Source organism: Dasypus novemcinctus, chromosome 29 (assembly GCF_030445035.2).
Source record: "Dasypus novemcinctus isolate mDasNov1 chromosome 29, mDasNov1.1.hap2, whole genome shotgun sequence".
In the NCBI taxonomy this organism is placed as follows: domain Eukaryota; kingdom Metazoa; phylum Chordata; class Mammalia; order Cingulata; family Dasypodidae; genus Dasypus; species Dasypus novemcinctus.
Window position 1 is genome coordinate 38,452,946 of NC_080701.1, and position 26,268 is coordinate 38,479,213.

The 26,268-nt window shown below is 39.4% G+C and overlaps 1 long non-coding RNA gene and 1 other non-coding gene across 2 annotated transcripts in view; both read left to right on the plus strand.

Moving 5' to 3' along the window:
* The window catches only part of LOC131276571 (uncharacterized), a 99,287-nt gene that overhangs the window by 13,405 nt on the left and 59,614 nt on the right, over positions 1-26,268 (plus strand). Inside the window, exon 2 of the long non-coding RNA XR_011647768.1 lies at positions 23,367-23,570. This is a non-coding gene — a long non-coding RNA (uncharacterized lncRNA). The remainder of the gene's footprint in view (positions 1-23,366; positions 23,571-26,268) is intronic.
* Positions 17,686-17,849, plus strand: LOC111762449 (U1 spliceosomal RNA). The gene has a single exon (XR_002795557.1). It is a non-coding gene; the product is annotated as a U1 spliceosomal RNA (small nuclear RNA).

The window sequence follows — 26,268 nt, forward strand, 5'->3', positions numbered from 1 at the left end:
TGGGGTAGATAGATGTATGTGTGATTACACATAGTGTGTGCTATGTAAGATTAATAATAGTATATAATGATATGTATGGGGTAGATAGATGTATGCACAAATTACATAGTGCTGTGCCAGCGCTATGTTTGGCATGTGGTATTTGCATTCAAGGAGTAGTTTAATTAGAATGTCAGCTTTGGGGGTTGATGGTGGAGTTGTTTAATGCTTCCTCCTTGAATTGTCCTAGGAAGTGGTAGTTCTTCATTTATGGTTTACAAGACCATGGTAATGTTTATACTACTAGGGCATCTTCATTTCATGAGTTTGTTCTTGATAAGGCCTGCAATTGGTATTAGGATTAGGATAATTGTGAAGTACAGGATGGATGCTAGCTGTCCGATGATAATAAATGGGTGTTCGACTGGTTGGCCTCCAATTCATGTAAGGACCAAAAGATTTGCTGCTAGAAGTCAAAATAGGCACTGGCTGATTGGTCAGAATATAGGGCTTCATTGTTTTGTTGTGTGGAGTAGTGGGATAATGGCTAGGACTAGGATGGAGCGAATTAGGGCGAGTATTCCTCCTAGTTTATTTGGGATAGATCATAGGATTATGTAGGCAAATAAGAAATATCATTCTGGTTTAATGTGTGGTGGAGTATTAAGTGGGTTTGCTGGAGTATAATTATCTGGGTCTCCTAGTAAGTCTGGGTAGAATAGGACTAGTGTTATTAAAAGTAGGATTATAAGGATCAGTCCTAGGATATCTTTGATTGTATAATAAAGGTGAAATGGGATTGTATCTATGTTTGATGAAATTCCTGTGGGGTTGTTAGATCCCACTTTGTGTAAAAATAATAGGTGAATTGCTACAAGTGCTGTAGTAATGAGTGGAAGGATAAAGTGGAAGGCGAAGAAGCGTGTTAGGGTTGCTTTACCTACTGAGAAACCGCCTCAGATTCATTCTACCAGGTCGGTTCCAATATAGGGGATGGTGGATAGTAAGTTAGTAATTACTGTGGCTCCTCAGAATGATATTTGTCCTCATGGCAGGACATAACCTATGAATGCTGTAGCTATAACTGTGAATAGTAAAATAATTCCAATGTTTCAGGTTTCTAGGAAGGTATATGAGCCGTAATACAGGCCTCGGCCGATGTGGAGATATAAGCATATGAAGAATAATGATGCTCCGTTAGCATGTAGATATCGAATTAATCAAGCATGTTTTACGTCTCGACAGATGTGGGTTGCAGATGAGAAGGCTGTTACAGTGTCTGATGTATAGTGTATATCTAGGAAAAGGCCTGTGAGGATTTGTATTGCTAGGCAGATGCCTAATAATGAAACAAAATTTCATCATGCTGAGATGCTTGTTGGTGCAGGTAGGTCAATGAATGATTGGTTGATAATTTTTAAGAGCGGGTAGTTTTTGCGGATGTTGGTCATTAGTTCTTGTAGTTGAATTTACAGCGGCGGTTTTTCATATCATTGGTCGTGGTTAGTCCTATGCTGGAAATTAATGATATATACAATTTTTTTTATTGAGTGTAGTTTTTATAATTAGTTTTATTGGTTTTTCTTCAAAGCTGTCTCCTATTTATGGGGGATTAGGGTTAATTGTTGGTGGAGGGGTGGGTTGTGGTATTGTGATGGGTTTAGGGGCATCTTTTTTGGGGTTAATAGTTTTTTTGGTTTATTTAGGTAGTATGTTGGTAGTATTTGGTTATACTACTGCTATAGCTACTGAGGAGTATCCTGAGGCTTGAGGCTCTAATGTGGTTATTTTAGGTTCTTTGTTTGTTGGTTTGTTAGTTGAGGTTGTTGTGATTATTTGAATAATTAGTAATGGTGGGGTAGGATTAGTTTCTTGTGGTTTAAAGGATATGGAGGATTGGGTTGTTTTGGGTGGATGTAGGGTTGATGTTATTCGTGAAGATTATGGTGGTGGGTCACCTTTATATAATTATGGGGGATGGTTTTAGCGGGGTGATCTTTATTTGTTAGTATTTTTATTGTAATTGCGGTCACTCGTGGTCGTTAAATGACTAGTATGGTGACTACTGTTATTGACATAATGAATGATAGGAAATACAATTTAATTAACCCTTTTTGGTTGGATGTGAGTATGGAGGCTAAAAGTTGCAGTTGTGATAGGCTTTTTGGGGCTACTTTTTCCAGTCAAATAATGTCTGTTAGGGATGCTAGGTTTTGGCTTATTATTAGAGCATAATATGGGGTTATTTGATGTATAATGTTTGGGTAAAACCCTAGTAGAGAAGAAAATGAGTGGAAGGGGTTTGGGTATTCTGGTTTGAGATTTAGTGTGATATGACTTAGTTCTATGGCCAGCATGAATCCTATCATTGTTGCAATAAGTGCTGATAGTTTTATGTAGTTAGGTATGGTTGTTTGTGGTGTGATTGGATGGAATATAGTTGGAAATTAAGAATCCTGCAAAAATGCTGCCTAGGGCTAGTCATTTAATTGGTTTTAGAAGGTTTGGGTTGTTTTCATTAATAGTAATTAGGGGTGGATATCGTGGTGGTCCTAGTGAAGAAAAGTAAATTAGTCGAGTGCTATATATGGCTGTGAATGAGGTGGCAAGTAGAGTAACTAAAAGGGCTCAGGCGTTTGAGTAGGATGTGTTGGCGGCTTTAATAATTAAGTCTTTTGATTAGAATCCTGTGAGGAATGGTATGCCTGTTAGTGCAAGGCTTCCAATTATTAGGCATGATGAGGTAAATGGTATGGATTTTAGTAATCCACCTATTTTTCAAATGTCTTGTTCATTATTTAGGCTGTGAACGATAGATCCGGAACATATGAATAGTATTGCTTTGAAGAATGCGTGTGTGCAGATGTGGAGGAAAGCTAGATGGCGTTGATTAATACCAATAGTGACTATTATGAGTCCTAGTTGACTGGAGGTTGAGAAAATGATTTTTTTATGTCATTTTGTATTAGGGTGCAGATGGCAATAAATAGAGTGGTGATAGCACCCAAGCATAGGGTTATTGTTAGAATGGTTGGGTTGTTTTGTATCAATGGGTAGAAACGTACAAGTAGGAAAACACCTGCTACTACTATAGTGCTTGAGTGGAGTAGTGCTGAGACGGGTGTGGGACCTTCTATGGCTGATGGGAGTCATGGATGTAAGCCAAATTGGGTGGGTTTTCCTGCTGCTGCTAGTAATAATCCTAATAGTGGTAGGAAGTTGTTGGGTTCGAGTATAAAGATTTGTTGTAGGTCTCATGAGTTTAGGTGAAGTAGGAATCATGCTATGATTACGATAAAGCCGATGTCCCCAATTCGGTTATATAAAATTGCCTGGAGGGCTGCTGTATTAGCATCTGTTCATCCATATCATCAGCCAATGAGGAAAAATGATATAATTCCTACTCCTCATCCAATGAAAAGTTGAAATATGTCGTTTGCTGTTACCAGGATTATTATTGTGATTAAAAATAGGAGTAGATATTTAAAGAATCGGTTGATGAATGGGTCTGAGTGTATATATCATAGTGAGAATTCTATAATAGATAAAGTTACGAATAATGCTATGGGTACAAAGATAATTGAGAAGAAGTCTAGTTTAAAGCTAAGTGATAATTTTATGGTTTGTATGGTTATTCAATGTCAGTTTGAGATACAGGAGTCTTGATTTGATAGGAATGTTATAGTTGGGATTGTGCTTGTTATGAATGCGTATGAGACAGTTGTTGTAATGTAGTAGGGGTATGAGTTGGTTTTGTATTTATTTAAATAGGATATTATGATTGGAATAGTGAGAATGAAGAGAGTAATGATGGTAAAGGGTATGATTAGGTTGATTACTTTTATTTGGATTTGCACCAAGTTTCTGGTTCCTAAGACCACTGGATTACTATTATCCTATAAAAGTAAGAAAGCCATATTTTTATGTATAGGGACAAGAATTAGCAGTTCTTGCAATGCTTTCTTGGTGAACAAGAATTTTTGAGATTCTGTTGCTAGATTCACAATCTAGAGTTTTGATTAAACTATGTTCCCAGTATAGGGACCCTAAGATGATTTTGGGGTTGATTGACAGTAGGATAATCGGTAATAGATGTGTTAATATTAGGGTGTTTTCTCTGGTAAATGTTGGTTTGATTGAGTAGGTGTGATAGGTGAATTTACCTCGTTGTGTAGTAATTAGTATATATATGGAATATAGGGCTGTAATTAGTATATTTAGGCCTACAGCTAAAATAGTAAAGTTGGATCATTTGAATGTTGTTATAGTTACTAGTAGTTCTCCAATTAAGTTAACTGTGGGTGGTAATGCTAGGTTGGTTAGGCTAGCTAATAGTCATCATGAGGCTATTAGGGGTAGTAGTGTTTGTAGTCCTCGGGCTAGGATTATAGTACAGCTATGGGTTTGTTTATAATTGGTGTTTGCTCGGCAGAATAATATTGATGATGTAAGGCCATGGGCGATTATTAGGGCTGTTGCACCTATATAACTTCATGGTGTTTGAATTAAGATGGCTATAATTACTATGGCTATGTGACTAACAGATGAGTATGCGATTAATTATTTTAGGTCTGTTTGTCATAGGCAAATTGCGCTTGTTAATACTATGCCTCATAGAGAAAGTATTATGATGGGTATGATGTATAGGTTGTTGTGGTTCTAGAATTATTGTAACTCATATCATGTCATAGCCACCTAATTTTAGTAGGATGGCAGCTAAGACTTTTGACCCTGCGATTGGTGCTTCTACGTGTGCTTTTGGCAGTCAGAGGTGGAGACCATATAATGGTATTTTTACTGTAAATGCTATTATGCATGCTAGTCATATAAGTTTGGTTGTTCAGGAGTGTGTAAGTGTTTGGGAGAAATATTGAATGATTAGTAGGTTTAGTGAACTTATTATGTTTTGTATATAGAGTAGGACTACTAGGAGGGGAAGGGACCCTACTAGTGTATAGAATAGGAAATAAAATCCTGCATTTAGACGTTCTGTTTGGTTGCCTCATCGGGTAATAATAATGAGAGTTGGGATTAATGTGGCTTCAAATAGAATGTAAAATAGAATTAATTCTGTGGCAGAAAATGTTATGTTTAGGAGTGCTTGTAGTAGGATGAGTATTGAGATGTATAATTTTTTACGGGCTGTTGTTTCTTTAGTGAGGTGAGATTGGCTGGCAATAATTATTAGAGGTAAAAGTCATGTTGTTAGGATAATAAGTGGTGTTGATAGAGGATTGGTGAAAAATATTAATGAGAAACTGATGTTGGAGTCTGTTGTTTGGAAGAGCATGGAAAAGCTAATTAAGCTAATTAAAGTGCTGTGTGTGGTTGAATTAATTCAAATTATATTTTTTTGGATAGTCATGTCAAGGGATGAGCATGATAGTGGGTATAATTAGTTTTAGCATTGTAAGAGGTTAAGGTTTTGTACGTGGCCTAGGCCATATGTATTAGATATATAACTAGTAGGACTAGTGCTACTGCTGCTTCACATGCGGCAAACACTATTAGGATAATTGGTATCATTATAGCTATTGTAAAGTGCATACTTAAAATTATAAGAGTGCTGAGGATAAATAGGGATAGTATTATGCCTTCGAGACATAGTAGGGATGATATTATATGTAAGCGGTACACTAATATACTCCTATTATGGAGATAGTAAGTGCTATAATAATATTTAGGTAGATTGATGGCATGTGGTAGCTATGAGGTTAATCATAGTCTATTGAGTCGAAATCAATTATTTTGTGTTAAACTAGCTATCATATTTGTTTCATTCTAATCCTTTTTGTAATCATTCATAGGCTAGGCCTAGAGCTAGGAGTAGAATTAGTACTAGGGCTGTTGTTAGTATAGGTGTGATGGTGCTTGCTTGTGTGGCTCATGGTAAAGGTAGTAGTACTGAGATTTCTAGGTCAAATAATAAAAATGTAATAGCTACTAGGATGAATTTTATGGAGAAAGGTAGTCGGGCTGATCCTATTGGGTCAAATCCACATTCGTATGGGCTTGATTTTTCTGTATAAATATTTAATTGGGGCAATCAGAATGCGATTAGGACTAGTAGAGAGGCTAGAGATATATTAACAAATAGAGTAGTTACCAACACATTTTAAAAAACAAGAAGATTTTATTAAACAGTTCTAATTTCTGGAAAATATCATAATGATTGCTTCACATATCTTCAATGCATAACTAATTTGGAATACATGAACACCACCATTCATCTACATGACATAAAAATATTCAAATTAATAAGGAGGCAGCATTTTGCAATCATTAAAAGACAACTCTAATCTCAGCCTGTGTTCAGGTGTCACATTTACTCCACACTTGGTGATCTTAGACAAGAGTTGTGACAAAATTAAAGGAGATAATAAAGTCCTTAATTCAGTCCCAGCTTATTCAAATTTATTAGTAATACTCAGTTAATAACAATATGTAATAATTGTAAAATGTTACTGATATTATTGCTCATCATTACTGTTATATGGTTAATAAAATGTTATGTGGAAAGATATTAAAGAAATCCCCCAGAAAAGGAGTTGATATTTCAGAAACAGTGTTGTTTAGGATATACTGCTTATGAAAAATAAATGTGTGAGACCACAGATAGTAGTGCTGGTAGATGTATTCAAATTAGGGAAGAAGGCAAATTATATCTCTGCTATCATGATCTATTTTTGCTTCATGATACCACTGAGCTAGCACTGAGATGTGACCATCATACACAAAATAGTGAATCAGATTCTGAAGGATTACTGAGGGTGATACCTGGAGCTAATGTCTTTTTTTGAGCATTATACATGTGACATAAATATTGCCTTGAGGAAGTGGAAGTAGGTTTAATAATTTCATAAAGATTTCCAAAATGATACTGAGTAAAGATGATTGTTATTGTCGGACACTGAGTATTTTATTGTTAAAATCTGGAAAAGAAAATGGTAAATATTATTATTAAAAGATAAAAAGACCATACAATTTAGGATATCATTGAAACTTGATCAAACCACTCTGATCACTACCAATGATTTCTTGTCATGTGGTTCAGTTTAGTCAATTATTTTCTTCAGTTTTTCTTTTCATGTTTCACATTTGTTTCCTTTCTTGATTGCAGTGAGGCTCATTGGCTGGCAGTTACATTACACTTAATACCCTTAGAGAGGGTTACACGGCTGAGTAGCATATGGGTATGACCCTTTCTCCAAGTCAGAGTGCCCATTATTTTTATTTCTTATTTTTAGTCTTGGTCCACAGGAGAGAGTCCCACTTCCATCTCGCTTTCATTTTTATTAACTATCTTAAGAGAAGACTTCTGTCTAGAGGATGACAAGAAAATCGAACAATATTATGAGACCATTTATACAACAAGAAATAAATTGATATAGAATAATAATCACAACTAAACTCATAAATCCAAATCAAACTAGTTGTCTTCATATTCCATTAAACCAAGAATCTAGTTCAGGAAGGTCTGGCCTTTGAAATGTTTAAGTCCGACTGATCATAAAACCCCTTAACTTGGTTCTTCAAAATGTTTAGGTTATTTACATATGTTGTCAGAAGTATTAACATAAATGCAATATTGTCCATGGATAGCTAGGGAATCTGGAGCGTTTCTGTGTAGCAAGGCCATTGGTGCTTGGCTGTTAACCTCAGCCTGAGGAGCCCAAAGTACATTGACAATGGTGTTGAAGCTGTTTCATAACTTTAGGTATATTTATAACCATTCACTCCAGGTCATATGTTCTTAGGGAAGGTATCACAGTACACATGAAAGAGTGGGACTCTATAATGCGGTATGTCAAAGGATTGGGGCTGTTGTCCCTCTTTTTTCTGTTGGAGACCTGATATACAAAAGATCCTGTTAGATTTTTAACAGGCATTTGGGGTACAACAAGATATTTAAGATCACAGGACCCAGTCCGATTTACAGGTAGGTAATGAAAGCATGCAGTTATCTGCAATTTACAAAGGGGCTATAAAAGAATTCAGACAATAAACAGGAGCAGAATCTGATACTCCTTAGGAGTGTGCTATAGTTTTCTATTGAAATCCAAAGTTTTTCTATATAATCTCTGTAGCAGTTAGATATTATTAATGAATTCCAAAAAGAAATATTGGATTGTGTTTGTAAACAGGTCTTTTCCTCTGAGCATATGAGATTATATTGGATTCAGAGGTTTACTTGTGTCAATAGGGAGTTGAGTGGATGGGTACTCACAGATAAAAGGCATGGCAAAGGACAGAGTTGAAGGATTTTTGATGTTAGATTTTTGATGTTGGGTTTGATGCTGAAGCCTTAAGCTGGAGCCCCAAGAATTAAGCTTACAGAGGAAACAGAAGCAAACCCCAAGAAGAGAGAAACCTTGAGTCCAGGAAAAAGGAAGCCCTGGGAACAGAGGAACCCTGAACCCAGAGATAAGCAAGACCCTTGAAGAGAAGAACCCTGGAAGCCTGAACCCTAATAGGCATTGGCAGCCATCTTGCTCCAACATGTAAAAATAGACTTTGGTGAGGCCGGGTATCTGTAAGCACCTATCCCAAATAAATACCCTTCATAAAAACCAACCAATTTCAGTATTTTGCATCAGCACCACTTTGGCTGACTAATACAGTCTCCCTCCTTTTGATACAAGATAACCATGAAAAGATTATTCTTGATCATAAAATGAGGCTGGTTTCATGGGATTTGGCCTAAGTGTTTACATATATGCAACAAGAATGGTGATTTACCGTATAGGCCTTTTTAAGTCTGGTCTCCTGGAAATTTCATAAGGAACCTTCAATAGGACTTTGAAAAGCTTCTTGAGGCTAGGAAGCCAAGACAAAAATTCAACACCAGAGTTCACCCCACAGTTCACCAATGCATTTGGGTGAATTTTGCTTTCTTAAAGTCAGAGAAATAAGCAAATACTTGCCAGAAATTAACCTTTTTTTACAGACCTATAAGGTTGGGAACCCAAGAGCAAGGTACCAGACCAGATTTTCCAAGAGAATTTTGTAAGTATTGGCTCCAAAAAGTCAACCGAGTTAGTAATTGAGCATCATTCTCAAACATGACATTCCAGTCAAAGCCTTGGTAATATAACCAATGCCTTCAATTATGTCCTGTTAATAAGGAGTACAGATTTTGATTAAGCCTATGAAAATAATTATAGTGCCATAAAAAATTATTTAATAAGAGCTTCCAAATTCTAGAGAAGTCAGGCAGAGAGTAAAGAGAAATGTTTTATGAATTGGATATCCTAAGGTAAGAGTGAAGGGTTTCCTTCTGTCTAGAAAACAGAACAGTAAAATAGCAGTGGGAAGCCGACTTAGCCCAGTGGATAGGGTGTCCATCTACCACATGGGAGGTCTGCGGTTCAAACCCTGGGCCTCCTTAACCTGTGTGGAGCTGGCCCATGCGCAGTGCTGATGTGCACAAGGAGTGCCGTGCCACGCTAGGGGTGTCCCCCGCGTAGGGGAGCCCCATGCACAAGGAGTGTACCCCATAAGGAGAGTTGCCCAGTGTGAAAGTGTGAAAATAAGTGCAGCCTGCCTAGGAATGGTGCCACACACATGGAGAGTTGATGCAGCAAGATGATGCAACAAAAAGAAACACAGATTCCTGTGCCGCTGACAACAACAGAAGTGGACAAAAAGAACACACAGCATATGGACACAGAGAACGGACAACTGGGGTGGGGAGGGGGAAGAGAGAAAAATAACAAATAAACCTTAAAAAAAAATCATCAGTAATCTAAACAAAACTATAATCATTCTTTATCATTTAATTTGGTCCCTAATAATCCTTCTACTGAATTTTGTGTTAGCAATGTCATGAACACATTGATTCCTCCCCTAGAATTCTGGAATCTTGACTCAGTCCAGTGTTTGGTCTCAAAGTTATTTATTAATATTATCAGTAGCCTGTGTGCAAAAGCACTTGGCAAATTCTTTTATATTGGTCATGAAGACAGTGTTTCTATTGAGCATGAAGGCTTCTAGCCTGTAGGTGATGGCAAATGTGTTCAGAGAAACATCAGAATAAAAACTAATTGCAGATGACAAACATTAAAATGGTTAAATTGTTGCTCTTCTGCAAAAATAAATTTTATGTTGAGAGTTCATTTAACAATATTTTAATAATAACTGAAATTATGTCAAATAATTTTACAGCTGTCTAACATCAGCCAGATCAGTACTAGGACAACTCATAGAATGTGAGAATATTGACAAATACCTAAAACTTTATATAATTTCTGAAGTCTTTATAGTAATAGCATTTTACCTCTATAGACTTAACCAAGAGGAAGTTAGAAAATCCTGTTAAATTTTGACAACACTTCCCGTGCATTTCATAAAATATCAAGGAAACATGACTTTTTTTTTTTTTTACCATCACTTCTTTATAAGATGAAAGAATGCATCCTTTGAGATTTTTCCAGAGCCTCTCTTAAAGTTACCAAAAACATGTTGAGATCAAGAAGATATCATCTAGGGTATGATATTGGAAAGACAAAATTTCAAAATGGTCAGACTTGAACAATTTGTTAAAGAGGATCATGGGTCACTGTGAAATGATATTTGGTTACTGTAGCAATTTGATATTTATGAATTTAAAAAGAGATGCTGATCATGTTTTTAAACTGGTCTGTTTCTCTGAGAATGATATTCTTTGATTTAAATTCAAAGGCTTTACATTTACTTGATTAAATTAGTAGCAAAGATTAGGGCTTTGATTCAAACATATTATTAGGATGTGCAGTGTTGAGTCCTGGCCCCTTGGTGGGCCGATAGAACAGACTCTCACACAGAAGTATATACACAAGAGAAGACACACAGAGGAAGAGAGACACCTCCATAGACACTGCAGAGACCCCGGGAAGATAGATGAACCATTCACCTGAGAGTTGACAGATAACCTTGTGAAGAGAACAGAGCAACTGGGCCTGGAAAGGAATGAGCCCTGGGAAGAGAGACAATCCCTGTGCTAGCCCTACACCTGAGATCAGAAGAAGCTGGACCCACAGAGCCTTAAGAGGGAAGAGAAAGGCTAAACCCTCACAATATGGCAAACCTGCCATCTTGCTTCAACATGTGGCAACAGAGTTTGGTAAGGAAGTAACCTTCAGCTGGATTCTTTAGGGTCTTGTGACTGTAAGTTTTTCTCCAAATAAATGCTCTTTGTGAAAGCCAACAGATTTCTGGTACTTTGCACCAGCGTCTCTTTGGCTGAACAATACAGTTCTCTATATAAACAAAGTGACAGTAAAGGACTTCAGAATTAAATATAGAAGTTATAACATCATAAAAATTTTTTTCTTTCTTAAAATATTTTTCATAACTTTTTAAAAAATTGTAATAAACTTTATTTTTAGAGAAGTTTTAGATTACAGAAAGTTTACATAAAATAATAAGGAATTCTCATATAACCTCCCATACCCACACACATATTTTCCCCTATTAGCATCTTACATTAGTGTCAGACATTTGTTACAATTGATGAAGTAATATTGAAGCATTGCTACTAATCAAGGTCTGTAGATTACATTATGGTTTACACTTTATGTTGTATAGTTTTATAGGCTTTGACAAATGTATTGTATCATGTATTTATCTTTGCAGTATTGCACAGGAAAATTCCAAAGTCGTACAAATGTCCTGTGTTCCAAGTATTTATCCATTCCCCTCCCCTCAGAACATCTGATAATCAGTTTATATCAAGTTAAAATTTCTTCCATTGCCACATGATAATAAAACATTAGTAATAAATATTTGTTCTGTGGGTTACAATCTCTCCTTATGTATTTTCATTCCTCAATCTTGAAGAATTTGGGATTCTGACTATTTCAGATTAAGAGTGGTTTAGTTATTATGGGGCAGATGGAAGGAATTGTTTTTTCCTTGCACTTGTAGATATTCTTTGTTTTTTGGAATGGGACTTGTCCATCATTTTCTTAGTTGCTCTGGGCAAGTCCAGGGAACTGAAGAGTAGGTGTTGGCCACAACTCTGCTTAAACAACACATGAGCAGACTGAAGATTTAAGTCCCTGACACAGACCTTTAATGGGGATAGTGATAAATATAGATTCAGTAAAAGAGATAGAGGGATCATGAGTAAGGAAATATAAATGATTCTAACTTTGTTATATTGTGGAAACAGATTATCATATATCCCAAAATAGGACTTGCTAAGGGTTGTTGATTTCATGAGGTTATATGCCTTGCCTATAGTGCCTGGACCCACTACCATTCCCACAATGTGAGACATGACTCCAGGGATGAGCCTCCTAGGCACCAATGGATTACCAGGAGTCAACAGTCAGGTATTTGGAAAAAGACCTTGACCAAAAATGGAAAACATTAAATACAAAAGAGTTTTATTGCTAAGAGATTTCAAAGTGCATTTCCAATGTCATTGCAGAGGTTATGCTTATGCAGGTCCCAGGCAGGTCTCACTAACTGCCACAGTGAACAAAGGTTCAAAGACCGAGTTCTCTTAAAAGTGAGAAGGTATGGTTTCTAAACCAGTTAATTTTTATATAGCCAATATAAAACACAGAGAATTATTCTGTTTAGATTCAGAATATTTGCCTTCTAGACAGATTACTCAGGAGGTTAAGGTAACCATTTTGAACCTCTTAGCAGGCTAACAAACCAAGAAAACCATTATTTTAACAAAGATAAAAACAAATTCTAATATTGTATTGGGACACTTTCTGATAAGAACTCTTAAAAATCTCATAAGCCTATCAAATCTTAATCAACAATGACCATGACAAATAAAATTCCTTTTGAACAAATCTTCTACAAGTTTGTATACTATACAGATTTTGTCTTACACTTTGCTCTCAATCTGCAACAACCAGTCATTTTACTTTAGGACAAAACTTCTCTTTTCCCTTAACAAAACACATCCTGGATACATTACATATTTAAATTACTGAAAATATCTTGGAAAATGTCTTCAGACCAATAGCTTACAAAACACAATCACTCAAAAAAAAAAAAAGTTTGCCAGAATAATAACTCAATTTGTGTAAAAATAGATTTACATTTTTTATCATATTAAAGAACTCATATATATAATGTTAGCTTATTTGATCAGTGAACCTACATAAATTTAAGAACAACTCCACCAAAAATTTATGCTTATATTATACGTAAAATTACAGAAGACAGCTGATTTTTTTTTACTAAGCTAATAATCCAATTTGTGAAATGATTATCTGAATTATGTTAATTTGATTTGTTTTTAGATTTGGTATAGTTTTACACACTTTTTTAAAATATGGAAATATTAGAAGTTAGGGGTTTTAGAAGTTAATTTGGTATTATCAGAGAGGCGGGGCAAGATGACATCTGAGTGAGTGCACCTCATAATCTCTCCTGCAAGGAAGTGGCTGAGTAGGGTTGGAGTCCTGCTGGACTGGGCTGTTTCGGGTGCTTGCAGGGCAGGAGGTGTCTGGACATCGATTTAGTGGGACAGTGACAGAGGAGATTCTTGTGAGAGGAGCGGCAGGGAGTGCTTCACACTTGCTGTGTATCTTCATCCTCCATTTCCTCTTTTCTGCGTGTATTGATTATGGTCACCTACACTATCCCCTTTCCCCCACATCTTTCTATCCTCCATCATCTACTGTTTCTCTTACATCACACCTCCCTTTCTTTGGCCCCCAAATTGTCTGACTTTTTATTTCTAATACCATTGTTCTGTTTTCTGTCTTTTATCCACTCTTGATATTATTGTCTTTATTTTCTCTTTCCCTCTGTCATGAAAACACTGGCTTTTTAATTCATACTATATTCCTCCCCATATTCAGTTGAATGTCTCATTATAGGTACTCTACTTACTGATATAACTCTACACAACTTACATGAGTCTAATATCCATTCTCCCAGATCTCACATTGTTGCTCTTTTAACATTTATTACCAATACTACTTTATACATTTTCTTTTCTTACTCATTTTGCTTTTCCTGGCCCTAATATTTTCCTTCAAAGTCAACTTAGCTAGCAACAAGAAAATAGAGTAAGATGAACAAAGTGACAAAGAGAAGACATAACACTTATGCATGAACAACAACTAATTAATCCCCAGGACTAGACAAAGAACCTAAATAACTGATTAAACCCATCAAGAAAAAATGACCAGACAGCAACAAATAACTACAAAACAAACCAATAACCAGGAAAACATGGCTAAAAACATGGCTAAAAACCAGGAAGGGGAGCAGAACATTGGACAAGTAATTAAAGGTCTCAAAACATATATTAGAGACCAACTTAATGAAGTAAAGGCAGAGATTAACAATATGAAGAAAACACTTGGAGAGGTAATTGCATACATACGCAAAAAGATAACATATGATGGTGATGAACACCACAGTTCAAGAAATCAAAAATACACTCTCAGTAAATAGCAGCAGATTAAAAGAGGCAGAGGAGAGAATTAGCAATGTGGAAGACAGTACATCTGAAATCAAACACATAGTAGAACTGATCGATGAAAAGATAGAAAAAAATCCAGCTAGGACTTAGGGATCTGAATGACAATGCAAAATGCACAAACAAACATATTATAGGCATCCCAGAAGGAGAAGAGAAGGGAAAGGGGACAGAAGGGGTGTTGGAGGAAATAATGGCTGAAAAATTCCCAAATCTACTGAGAGAGATGGATGTACATGTCCAGAAAGGACAATGCACTGCAAACACCATAAATCCCAAGAAACCCACCCCAAGACATATACATGTCAAATTACCCAATGCTCAAGACAAAGAGAAAATTCTAAAAGCAGCAAGAGAAAAGAGAACCATCACATGCATGCGAGGCTCCATAAGATTAATTGCTAATTTCTCATCTGAAACCATGGAGGCAAGAAGGCAGTGGTATGATATGGTCAAGGTACTAAAAGAAAAGAATTTTCAACCAAGAATACTCTACCCAGCTAAACTAGCATTCAAAAATGATGGAGAGTTCAAAATATTCACAGATAAACGGAAATTAAAAGAGTACGCCAAAAAGAACCATGCCCTTCAAGAAATACTAAAGGGGTTCTGCAGGAAGAAAGTAAAAAAAAACAGGAGAGGCAGAGTTGGAGAAGAGTGTAGGAGAAACAAAAAAGACAAAAAGAAAAGGAAAAAAACACAAAATATGACAAACACAAGTCCAAACAAAATGTGGCTAACATAAATAATTCCTTGAAAGTAATAACACTGAATGTCAATGGATTAAACTCACCTATCAAAAGATTCAGACTGGGACATTGGATAAGGAAATATGACCCATCTATATGCTGTCTACAAGAAACATATCTTAGACCCAGAGATTCATGGAGGTTGAAAGTGAATGGCTGGAAAACAATCTTACAACCAAACAATAACCAAAAAAAAAAAAAAAAAAGGCAGGAGTGGCTATATTAATATCAGACAAAATAGATTTTAAATGCAAAACATTTATGAGAGGCAAAAAGGATACTACATATTAATGAAAGGGACAATCTTTCAAGAAGAATGAACAATCATAAATATTTATGCTTCTAACAAGGGCATCTCCAGATACGTGACGCAAACACTGGAAAAACTAAGTGAAAGAATAGATACCTCTACAATTATAGTGGGAGACTTTAATACACCACTATCAACTTTGGACAGAACATCTCGAAAGAGAATCAATAAAGAAACAAAAATTTTGAACAGTATATTAGAGGAGCTGGATCTAATAGACATATACAGATCATTACACCTGAATACAGCAGGATATACATTTTTCTCAAGTGCACATGGATCATTCTCCAAGATAGACCATATGCTAGGCCACAAAGAAAGGCTCAATGAATTCAGAAAGATTGAAATCATACGAAATAATATCTCTGACCAGAGTGGAGTGAAACTGGAAATCTGCAAGGGCCAGAGGGCCAGATTTCACACCAAGATATGGATATTAAACAGCACATTCTTAGAAAAACAGTGAGTCAAAGAGGAAATCTCAAAAGAAATTAATAACTACCTTGAAACTAATGAAAATGATAACATAACATACCAAAACTTATGGGATGCAGGAAAAGCAGTACTGAGAGTGAAATTTATGGCCATAAATTCATACATCAAAAAAGAAGAAAGAGCAAAAATTGCACATTTGGAGGAATTACTAAAAAGGCAGCAAACTAACCCCACAGGAAGAAGAAAGAAAGAAATAACAAAGATAAGAGCAGAACTAAATGAAATAGAAAATAAGAAAGCACTTGAAAAGATAAACAAAACCAAGAGCTGGTTCTTTGAGAAGATGAATACAATTGAAAAACCCTTAGACTAACAAAGAAAAAAAGAGAGAAGATGCAAATACACAAAATAAGAAATGAGAAAGGAGATATCACCACTGACCCCACAGAAATTAAGACTATAATAAGAGGATACTTTGAAAAACTATAGTCCAACAAAATGACAATTCAGAGGAAATGGACAAATTCCTAGAAACACATATGCAGCCTATATTGAGGAAAGATGAAATTGATAATCTCAACAAACCAATCACAAGTAAATAGATAGAATCAGTCATTAAAAACCTCCCAACTAAGAAGAGCCCAGGGCCTGATGGTTTCACAGGTGAATTCTACAAAAAATTCCAGAAAGAACTAACACCAGTCCTGCTGAAACTCTTCCAAAAAATCAAAACTGAAGGAACATTACCTAACTCATTCTATGATGCCACCATTAGCCTAGTACCAAAGCCAAACAAAGACACAAGAAAGGAAAATTACAGACCAATTTCTCTAATGAACCTAGATGCAAAAATCCTCAACAAAATATTTGCTAACCATATTCAACAACACATTAAACGAATTATACAGCATGACCAAGTGGGATTCATTCCGGGTATGCAAGGATGGTTCAACATAAGAAAATCAATCAATATAATACACCATATAAACAGATTGAAGGAAAAAAAATCACATGATTATATCTATAGATGCAGAAAAAGCATTTGACAAAATACAGCACCCTTTCTTGATAAAAACACTGCAAAAGATTGGAATACAAGGAAATTTTCTGAACATGATAAAGACTATATATGAAAAACCCACAGCCAACATTATTTACAATGGGGAAATCCTAAAATCCTTCCCTCTAAAATCAGGAAAAAGACAAGGATGCCCACTCTCACCTCTTCTATTTAACATTGTCTTAGAAGTACTTGCTCGAGCACTGAGGCAAGAACCAGATATAAAAGGCATTCAAACTGGAAAGGAAGAAGTCAAAATTTCATTATTTGCAGATGACATGATCCTATATACAGAAAACCCTAAGAGGTCTACAACAAAGTTTCTAGAACTCATAAATGAGTTTAGTAAAGTCGTTGGTTATAAGGTAAATGCACAAAAATCAGTAGCATTTCTGTACACCAGTAATGAACAAGCTCAGGAGGAAATCAAGAAACAAATACCATTTAAAATAGTAAATAAAAAAATCAAATACCTAGGAATAAATTTAACTAAAAATGTAAAAAACTTATACACAGAGAACTACACAAGACTGTTCAAGCTAGTCAAAGAAGACCCAAAATAATGGAAGAATATTCCCTGTTCATGGGTAGGAAGAGTAAATATTAGTAAGATGTCTATCCTACCAAACTGATCTACACATTCAGTGCAATCCCAATAAAAATCAACACAGCTTTCTTTAAGGAACTAGAAAAACTAGCTATGAAATTTATTTGGATACTTACCTGGCAGGGGAGATACCATGATCATGAAGGTGGTTTTCCCAGGGCAAGGCTTATCCATTGCACTCTGGATGTGCTGACCCCTTCAATTTCCCCAAATGTGGGAAACTCGACTGCATAATTTGTGGTAGTGGGGGACTATGTTGGTGCTCTCCCCTGAAAAAAGAAAAGAAGAAAAAAAATTATTTAGAAAGGAAAGAGGCCCTGAATATCCAAAGACATATTGAAAAAGAAAAACGAAATTGGAGGAAGCACACTATCTGACTTCAAAATATAATACAAAGCTACAGTAGTGAAAACAACATGGTATTGGCACAAGGAGAGACACACAGACCAATGGAACCCAATTGAGAGTTCTGATATAGATGCTCATATATATATAGTCATATAATATTTGATAAAGCCACCACACCCTCTCAACCGGGAGAGAATGTCCTATTCAACAAATGGTGCCTGGAGAACTGGATATCCATATGTGAATGAATATGTGAATATGTGAATGAAAGAGGATTACCATCTCACACCTTATAAAAAATCAACTCAAGATGGATCAAAGACCTAAATATAAGAGCCAAGACTGTCGCAGTGTGGGCTCACCCGGAGGGCCGCTGCAGGGGTGGTGTGGGCTCGGGCGGAGGGCTGCAACACACGGAGGGGCCTTCCGAGAAGGCGCTCCAGGGCCGGCAAGGTGCGGATGACGTGCGGTAGGAAGAAGACTACCGAGGAGGCCAGGATCCGTGCGCAAGTCTGATGTATTCAGGAAGTACAGCAGTTAATATAGGGTGAAGATGGGGGAGGGGCAGGGGGCGTGGCCGGGGGGGTGGCAGACGGCTGATAGGTTCATGCAGGGGTGCATCACTGGTTGCGGGCAGAAGACGGGGTAGCCAGGGTTCTCGGCGGTAGCGAGGCGGGGCTGTCATGGCGCGGCGGTGGCCCTCGGGGGAGAGGCGGGGTTAGGCCACCGAGGGGGAAGCGGGTGCAGCTGGGCAGAGGGGCGGGCAGTACGCCCGAACCCCAAGCAGAGGGCCTTAACGCCCGTTCCTGCCACCCGGGTCCGACTCGCACCGGCGCCTGGAGACAAGCTGACCCTTGCTGTCGCCGCGCTCCCACACGGTGCCACCCTACACAAGACCATAAAGACTTTGGAAAGCAGTGTAGGGAAGCATTTTCAAGACCCTGTAATAGGAAGTGGCTTCATGAACTTCACACCAAAAGCACGTGCAGCAAAAAAACAAATAGATAAATGGGACTTCCTCAAAATTAAAGCCTTCTGCACCTCAAAGGAGTTTGTCAAGAAAGTGAAAAGAGAGCCTACACAATGGGAGAAAATATTTGGTAACCATATATTTGATAGTAGACTTATAACCTGCATATATATAGAACTCCTATATCTTGAAAATAAAAATACTAACAACCCATTTAAAAAATGGGAAAAAGATTTAAACAGACACTTCTCCAAAGGAGAAATACAAATGGGTAAAAAGCACATGAAAAAGTGCTCCAAATCTCTAGCTATCAGGGAAATGCAAATCAAAACTACAATGAGATGCCATCTTACTCCCATAAGATTGGCAGCTATGAAAAAAACAAGACTACAAATGCTGGAGAGGATGTGGAGGAATGGGAACACTCATCCACTGCTGGTGGGAATGCAGAAGGATCCAGTCATTCTGGAGGACAGTTTGGCAGTTTCTCAAAAATCTAACCATAGATTTGTCATATGACCCAGCAATTCCACTGCTGGGTATATACCCAGTAGAACTGAAAACAAGGACACAAACTGATATATGCACACCAATGTTCATAGCAGCATTGTTCACTATTGCCAAAAGTTGGAATCGACCCAAATGCCCATCAACAGATGAATGGATAAATAAAATGTGGTATATACATACAATGGAATACTACTCAGCTTTAAGAATGAATACACTACAAACACACATGATAACATGGATGAATCTTGAGAACCTTTTGTTGAGTGAAGCAACCCAGGCATTGAAGGACAAGTACTACATGACACCAATAACATGAAATAAGTAAACCAAGCTGCCTCAGAGAGCTAGACTGGATGATAGGCTTAAAGGAAATTGGGGGTAGAGAAAGGATGTAAGGTGACACCTACATGGGTGAAATCTATGATAAGCTGGAGGTTAGTATTTATACAAGGAAGGGATAAAATGAGGGCATATGGTTACATTTGGGTGGGGCTTTGCGGGCTTGAGGGGGGCTAGGGATGGGAGAATGGGTAATATTGCCCAAGAAATTGGGGGGAGGGTGGGGGAACATATGAATATAGGAGATTGTCAGGTATTTGGTTAAGAGTATAATGCTGAGAAAACTTTTTCAAAATATAATAAGGAAGGTTACTTGTTTAAGATGCTTAAAGGGAATAATCTGATGCAGGACAGGCTCCTAGGGAATATGTGAATGCTCATTTTGCCATAGTGGGTTATATCATTGGATAGAGACCCATATAATGAGAGTGAAGGTATACCCACATCCTGGGGAGGACTGATGCTCTCAAATAGAGGGAATTGTATCTCTCGAGAGAAATGGTGGCTCCCAGTGCATTAGGGCAGTTCAGCATGTCAAGCCCTCAACACTGTTGCAAGTATCTCTGAACTTGGCCCTTCAAGCAGTGAAGATTGACTGTCACTGTGGGCCCTTAGGGGAGGGAGAAAGAGGTATTGAATAGATGGAACCAATGTAACTGTGTGGGCAATAGAAGTGTTCCACAAGAGAACGCAAGGATGGATATAAAACATGTAAAATTATAGCAAAAAAATATAGAGGGGTTGATAGGCTAAAATGTAAATCATAATGTAAAACATAAGATAACTAAAAATTTAGAAAATCGTATAGTCTAAAATTTAAACCACAATGTAAACACAAATGTTACCTTGTTTGAAAGCTATTGTCTCAATATCTGTACATCAGTTTCAGTAAATATAGTATGAATATGTTAAAAGATTATTGCTGTGGAAGAGAAAAGGTTTTATGTTCGATATGTGGGAGTACTATATCTTGTATATATAAATTACTGTGATCTAAAACTCTTGTGAAGATAAGCTTAATAATCAGAAAAAAGAAAAGAAAAAGATAGGACGTAGACACTGAGTAAAAGACGGAAGTAGTTGCCTTGCCAATTTGCATACAGGGCAACACTTATTGCAGTGATGGAAGGCAAAATATCAAAAAGAAAGCTTTTGCATGTTTAAATTTTTTGATACCTCAATTTATTTTTACTTTAATTTTTTCCAAATTAATATATATTCTATATCTAACCTTTAATCTCCTCGCTGTATTCCATTTTACTATTCATGGAACCTGGCAATATATTGGGCTTCACTTTTCAGGAAGTTTTGGATCACAGAGGTTCAACAATGGCAGGTGTGGTATACTGGTGTGGGATGTTATTGACAGGGGACACATGATTGGCAGGGAGTTCTACAGGGCATATATCAAGGGTACATAAAAATGTGTGGATATTTTCATAGTGGATACAATTAAAAACAACTGAGGGCATGCTGAGTTCTTAGCCAGGGGAGCTCTATCACAGTCCCTAAAGGAACAGCAACAATCCCCCAAGTGCAATGGCAAAGACCAAAAAAGAAGGAAGGTCCAACAATGAGCCCTTGATATTGATGACTGTGCTTGTGAGCCTGTGCACCTGAAATAAGAACAAGGCCTAGAGCTGCAGGGTGCCTAAGAGTTACCTCCTGAGAGCCTCCATGTTGCTCAAATGTGGCCAGTCTCAAAGCCAAACTCAGCATGTAAATGCGTTGCCTTCCCCCCCAGCGTGGGGCATGACTCCTGGGGATGAGCCTCCCTAGCACTGAGGGATTACTACCAAGTACCAGCTGATGATGCAACTAGAAAATGACCTTGAATAAAAGGGTCAACTCAGATCAGCAGAATATCTCAATCTACATATAATACCAGGAGTTAAAAATGCTTTTTTACCTGAATCAAAGGGGAAAATGGAAAGGACAAATGAGTTTATATGGCTATGAGTCTCCAAAAAGAGCTGGGAGGTTATCAGATGGGTTGCCCTTATGCACACCTCAGCAGAGTCCCAGAGATGAATAAAGTAGATACAACCCCAGGTATTGGTTCTCCTGAGGGCTACAGGGACCCACAGGTTCTATGGTCATGGCGGAGGGAGTTCAGTGCCATGTCAGTTGGCCCCTCATTGGAGTTCGTGTTTCTGTGTGATGGAGCTGGACTCAGATGTGATCTTTGTGCACAAGCCTTTCCTGTTACTTTTACCGGAAATGTAGTTGGTGCTGGCGTTTAATACATACCCAGAGGATCTGAATCTCTGGACTGACCATATGATAGCCAGGCTCTGAGCCTCAACAGACTTCAGCTCCTACACTCTGGTTTATTGGGCTTACCCAACTCAGCTAACATGGAGTTGAAGAAGGTCAACCACCATACCAGGGAGCCAAGAGTGCCTACAACTGAAAGCAGGAGGATCACATCCAGCATCCATGTGGAGTCTAGTCCCCCTCTTGATATAGATGTGGAATGGACACAACCAATCCAAGGTCCACAGGATGGAGGAATAGAATATGGATTAGAGTGGACTTACTGATATTCTATTCATGAACTATTGTGATTAGTAATCGAAGAAAATGTGACATTGGTGTGGAGAAAGTGGGCATGGTGGCTGCTGGGGGTAGGGAGTGGGAGGAAGAGATGAGATGTGGGGGCGTGTTTGGGACTTGGAATTGTCCTGGGTGGTGCTGCGGAGACAGTTACTGGACATTGTATGTCCTCCCATGGCCCACTGGGTGGAATGTGAGAGAGTGTGGGCTATGATGTGGACCATTGACCATGAGGTGCAGTGGTCTTCAGCGATGTATTCACCAAATGCAATGAATGTCTCATGATGATGGAGGAGATTGTTGTTATGGGGGGAGGAGTGGGGTGAGTGGGGTTGGGGGGTTATGGTGGGGCCTCATATTATTTGAATGTAATGTCAAAAAATAAAGACAAAAAATAATTTGGTATTACCATCCAGAGGAAGGAAAATCTCATATCTCAAATATACAGACAAATGCAAAGACTTTAGTGCCTCAGTTTAAAATTTTCCAGGCATGAGTCAGAAATAAAAACACAGAAACATAGAAAACAGAAATCTCATGAGTTTTATTTCTCATTTACAGTTTGTTAGGAATACTTTTATTTTAGTATGCCAAGGCTGCCAATAAGAAACACCAAAAGTCTGTGCATTTATAATGTGTATTTACTAGGATAAAAGCTTACAGTTCCAAAGCTGTTAAAATGTGCAAATCAAGATATCATCAGAGATGCTTTTGCATCAAGGGTCATCTGCCTGGGCTCCCGCCACATGGCAAAGCAAGGTTGTAGCTTTTCCTCAGGTTCGGCCTGCTCCACTGATTCCAGCCTCTGACATTTCACTCAGCCTCCAGGGGTTTCTCTTGGCCTCTCTTTCAGCTATAGCTTGTCATGGAGTCCTCTTTAACATGGCAGTGTAAAAATCATGCCCATATTTTTCTGTGCTTCAGTTTCCAGTTCTTTGTTTATGTAAGACCCCAGCAAGAGGGTGGAGACCAAACCTGGGTCACATCTCACTGAGGTAGTTGAAGCAAAGGTCCTAAAGTGATCTAATTAAGTGATCTAACCAAAGGTTCCCTTGTCCTCATCCAGGTTGTGTTCTTCCATGGCCTTGTGGATCATGGCTGGAGCCCTTTCTTGGTCAGTCATCTGTGGTGGATCAAGGAACAGGCCCTCAGGGTACTCCCCCAGAATGCTGCTGCCAGAGACCCTATGGAACAAACCCTGGTCAGGGCTGGGTCTAAAGGGGCCTCACTGTCTTCTCTTGCTTCCCCAGGGACACTGCCACAGAGTGAGGTAGGTTTTTTCAAACATTCCTCACACCATTTCCTACAAGAACCTATACCTCTGCCTTGACATTGTTTCCCAGTGTGGGTTCAAACCCCTGCCCTGTAGACTGAACCCTGCCCCTGGGTCCTCAGCCTGCATGACTGCTATGGACTCCCAGGGCCCTGGGTACAAAGGGTGACCATGCAGCAGAGGGTGGGGACTGAGGAGTGAAATCTGGGCCTCTCTGTCACCTCCAGCCTCCCAATCATGGGAGAAGGATTGCCCTCAAGGAGTGCCCCTGCCCTAACCCTGCTCCTCCAGTACACCTCCAGGTAGCAGTGAAACCCCAGGGCAGAGCACACAACATCTGTCCCAAGCTCAGTTGTAAGAGAGGAGGAGGGACTGGACAACAACCTACAGTACAACAGGACTGCCCTGAAATCCAGGATGCAGCTATGGTCAGCAAGGTCCACACCATAGTTGCCTTGACCACAAGGGCCCAGCTATAGGCAGGGCTCAGGTCAAGGGTCAAACAAGTGAGAGTTTAGTAAAACCATACCTGTTCCTTGCCACAAGAGAAGTGTAGCCCAGGGGGGTTGTATAACATGGCAGCTGGGGCAGCCTCTTTGCAGTGGGAGCTTCAGTGGCTCCATCTGCACATCCCATCCAGGATCTGGTTCCTGTTCATACCTTGATGGCCACCATCCTGGGGCTGACCCTGTCCTCCCTTCTGTGTCATGGAATCAGCCCCTCATTGGTTGGTGTCTCCACACACTGGCCCAACCTCCACTTTGAGGCCAAAGCTCACCTGCTGTCCCTATTCTTCTGTGACCCTCCAGTGACTTTCGTCTCTCCCCATAAGAAAGTCAAGCTTCATCCAGCAGCTCACAGGGCCTGATGTGACCCAGCTCCCAACACCTCTCTGTCCTCAACTCTTCCTCTTGACCCCTGCTCCCTCAGCCTCACCTCCAGGCTCTTCTTCAGTCCTGGGTGTCCCTTCCCTCCTCCTCTTTGGGACTGCCTTCCCAGACCTTTCTCATTCAGTATGCAAGCCTCTGCCCCAATATCTACCCTCCTGAGCCCTCACCACCATTGAACACATGCTTTTCCTGCCTCTGGAGGTGTCCATCTGTCCTTCCTGGCCCACTAGAAAGACTGATCCAGGATGGAAAAGAGGAAACATGTCATTCCTTATGTGTCTACAGCCTGAACCACTGAGGGGCCCAAGGGACAGCAGCATGCCTGGCACACCAGGATGTTCTTGTACTTGTAATTGTTCTCAAGCTGGCTGACACAGATGATGCAGCAGTTGCCCATATGCTGTTTATAGCATGGCTGTGTGTCATGGCACTTGTGGCTGGTCCAGGTTGCCTTGGGTTTGATGGAGGAGGAGGAAGAGGATGTTCCTCCAGATGCTGATGTGATGCAGAGGTCAACTGCTCCAACTGGGTGACAGCTAGATCAGCAGAAGGCTTGAGCCATAGGGCAACTCAGGGCTATGTGAGAAGCTCCAGGAAGTTCTTAAAGTACTGTAGGTATCAGCGATCCTTGATCCCTTTGTGGAATTGGAGAGGGTCAAGCTGGCACAGGAGATGGAACATGAAGGTGAGGGGGAACCTGAGAAGAGGTGGGTAGGCACTTTCATTTCCTGGCCATCTTGGGACTCTGGACATGGTCCAGGTGGATTTCCTGGACCTGGAGCTTGATGAGCAGGCCACATATTTGTGAGGTGAGTCAGCTGCATCCCCGCTGCTGAAGTCAGGATCACACTGGAGCTGGACACTGGAGTGGGAGGTGTTACTATCACCAGACTCAGTGTCTGGAGCCAGGCTGCTGGAAGGATGGTCGGCTTACCTTGGGGGCCTCCCCCAGGATGCAACAAATCCTTTGCTACTACCACACCATGCTAAGTGCTCAGTTCATCAAAAGGAGCCAGTGAGCTCCAACTGTCTTAGAGATCATGCAGCATCATCCCATTTCAAAGAAGAGGAAACAGGCCCAGAGATTTGACTTGCCCCAGTCACAAGCTTGATTGGGAGTGGAGGGCTAAACTGTTAGGTTCCCTAAACCCATGCTTAGCCTGAGGCTTTCCTGAGTCCTCAGCCGGGCCACACTTACCCGTCCTGGATGGGAATTCACTCTTCACTCCAAGGCTTGATGCCTTACAGGTGGTGTTTGTCCTTGAAGCTTTTACTGGCCGACTGGGATGGAGACTCCAGCTCATGGGACAGGTGGTAGCTACAGGACAATGTGGCAGCTGTGAGGTCTCCAGGAGCCACAATTCAGGTCTTCCTCCCAATGTCCACACAGGAGTTGGCATTTGGGTGCCCTAACAACAGGGCGATCCCACCCCTACAGTAGCCATATCCAGTTCTGACCCCACTTGTCATTCTCACTGAGCTGCTCCATGGCCCCAAACCAGGCCCAAAATTGCTCATTGGACATGAGGGAGTCAAAGCAGCAGCCTGTCTGGAGCTGCTGGAGTTCAACAACCATCTAGTATTCCTGGGGCCAGAGGGAAGGAAGAGTCACTATGGAGGCCTTGATAGGCTTGCTGGGTGAGACAAGTTCCAGTGTCTGGGTTTCCTCCTGTGGGTTTCCCTACCCCTCCACACCCTTCCAGGCTTTACCTGCCCTCAGGGCTGAGTTCACACAGCTCATCCTCCAGGAATATGTTCTTCATCCCAAGTATAACCCCTTCCCTCCAGAGGGAAGTCAGCCCTCT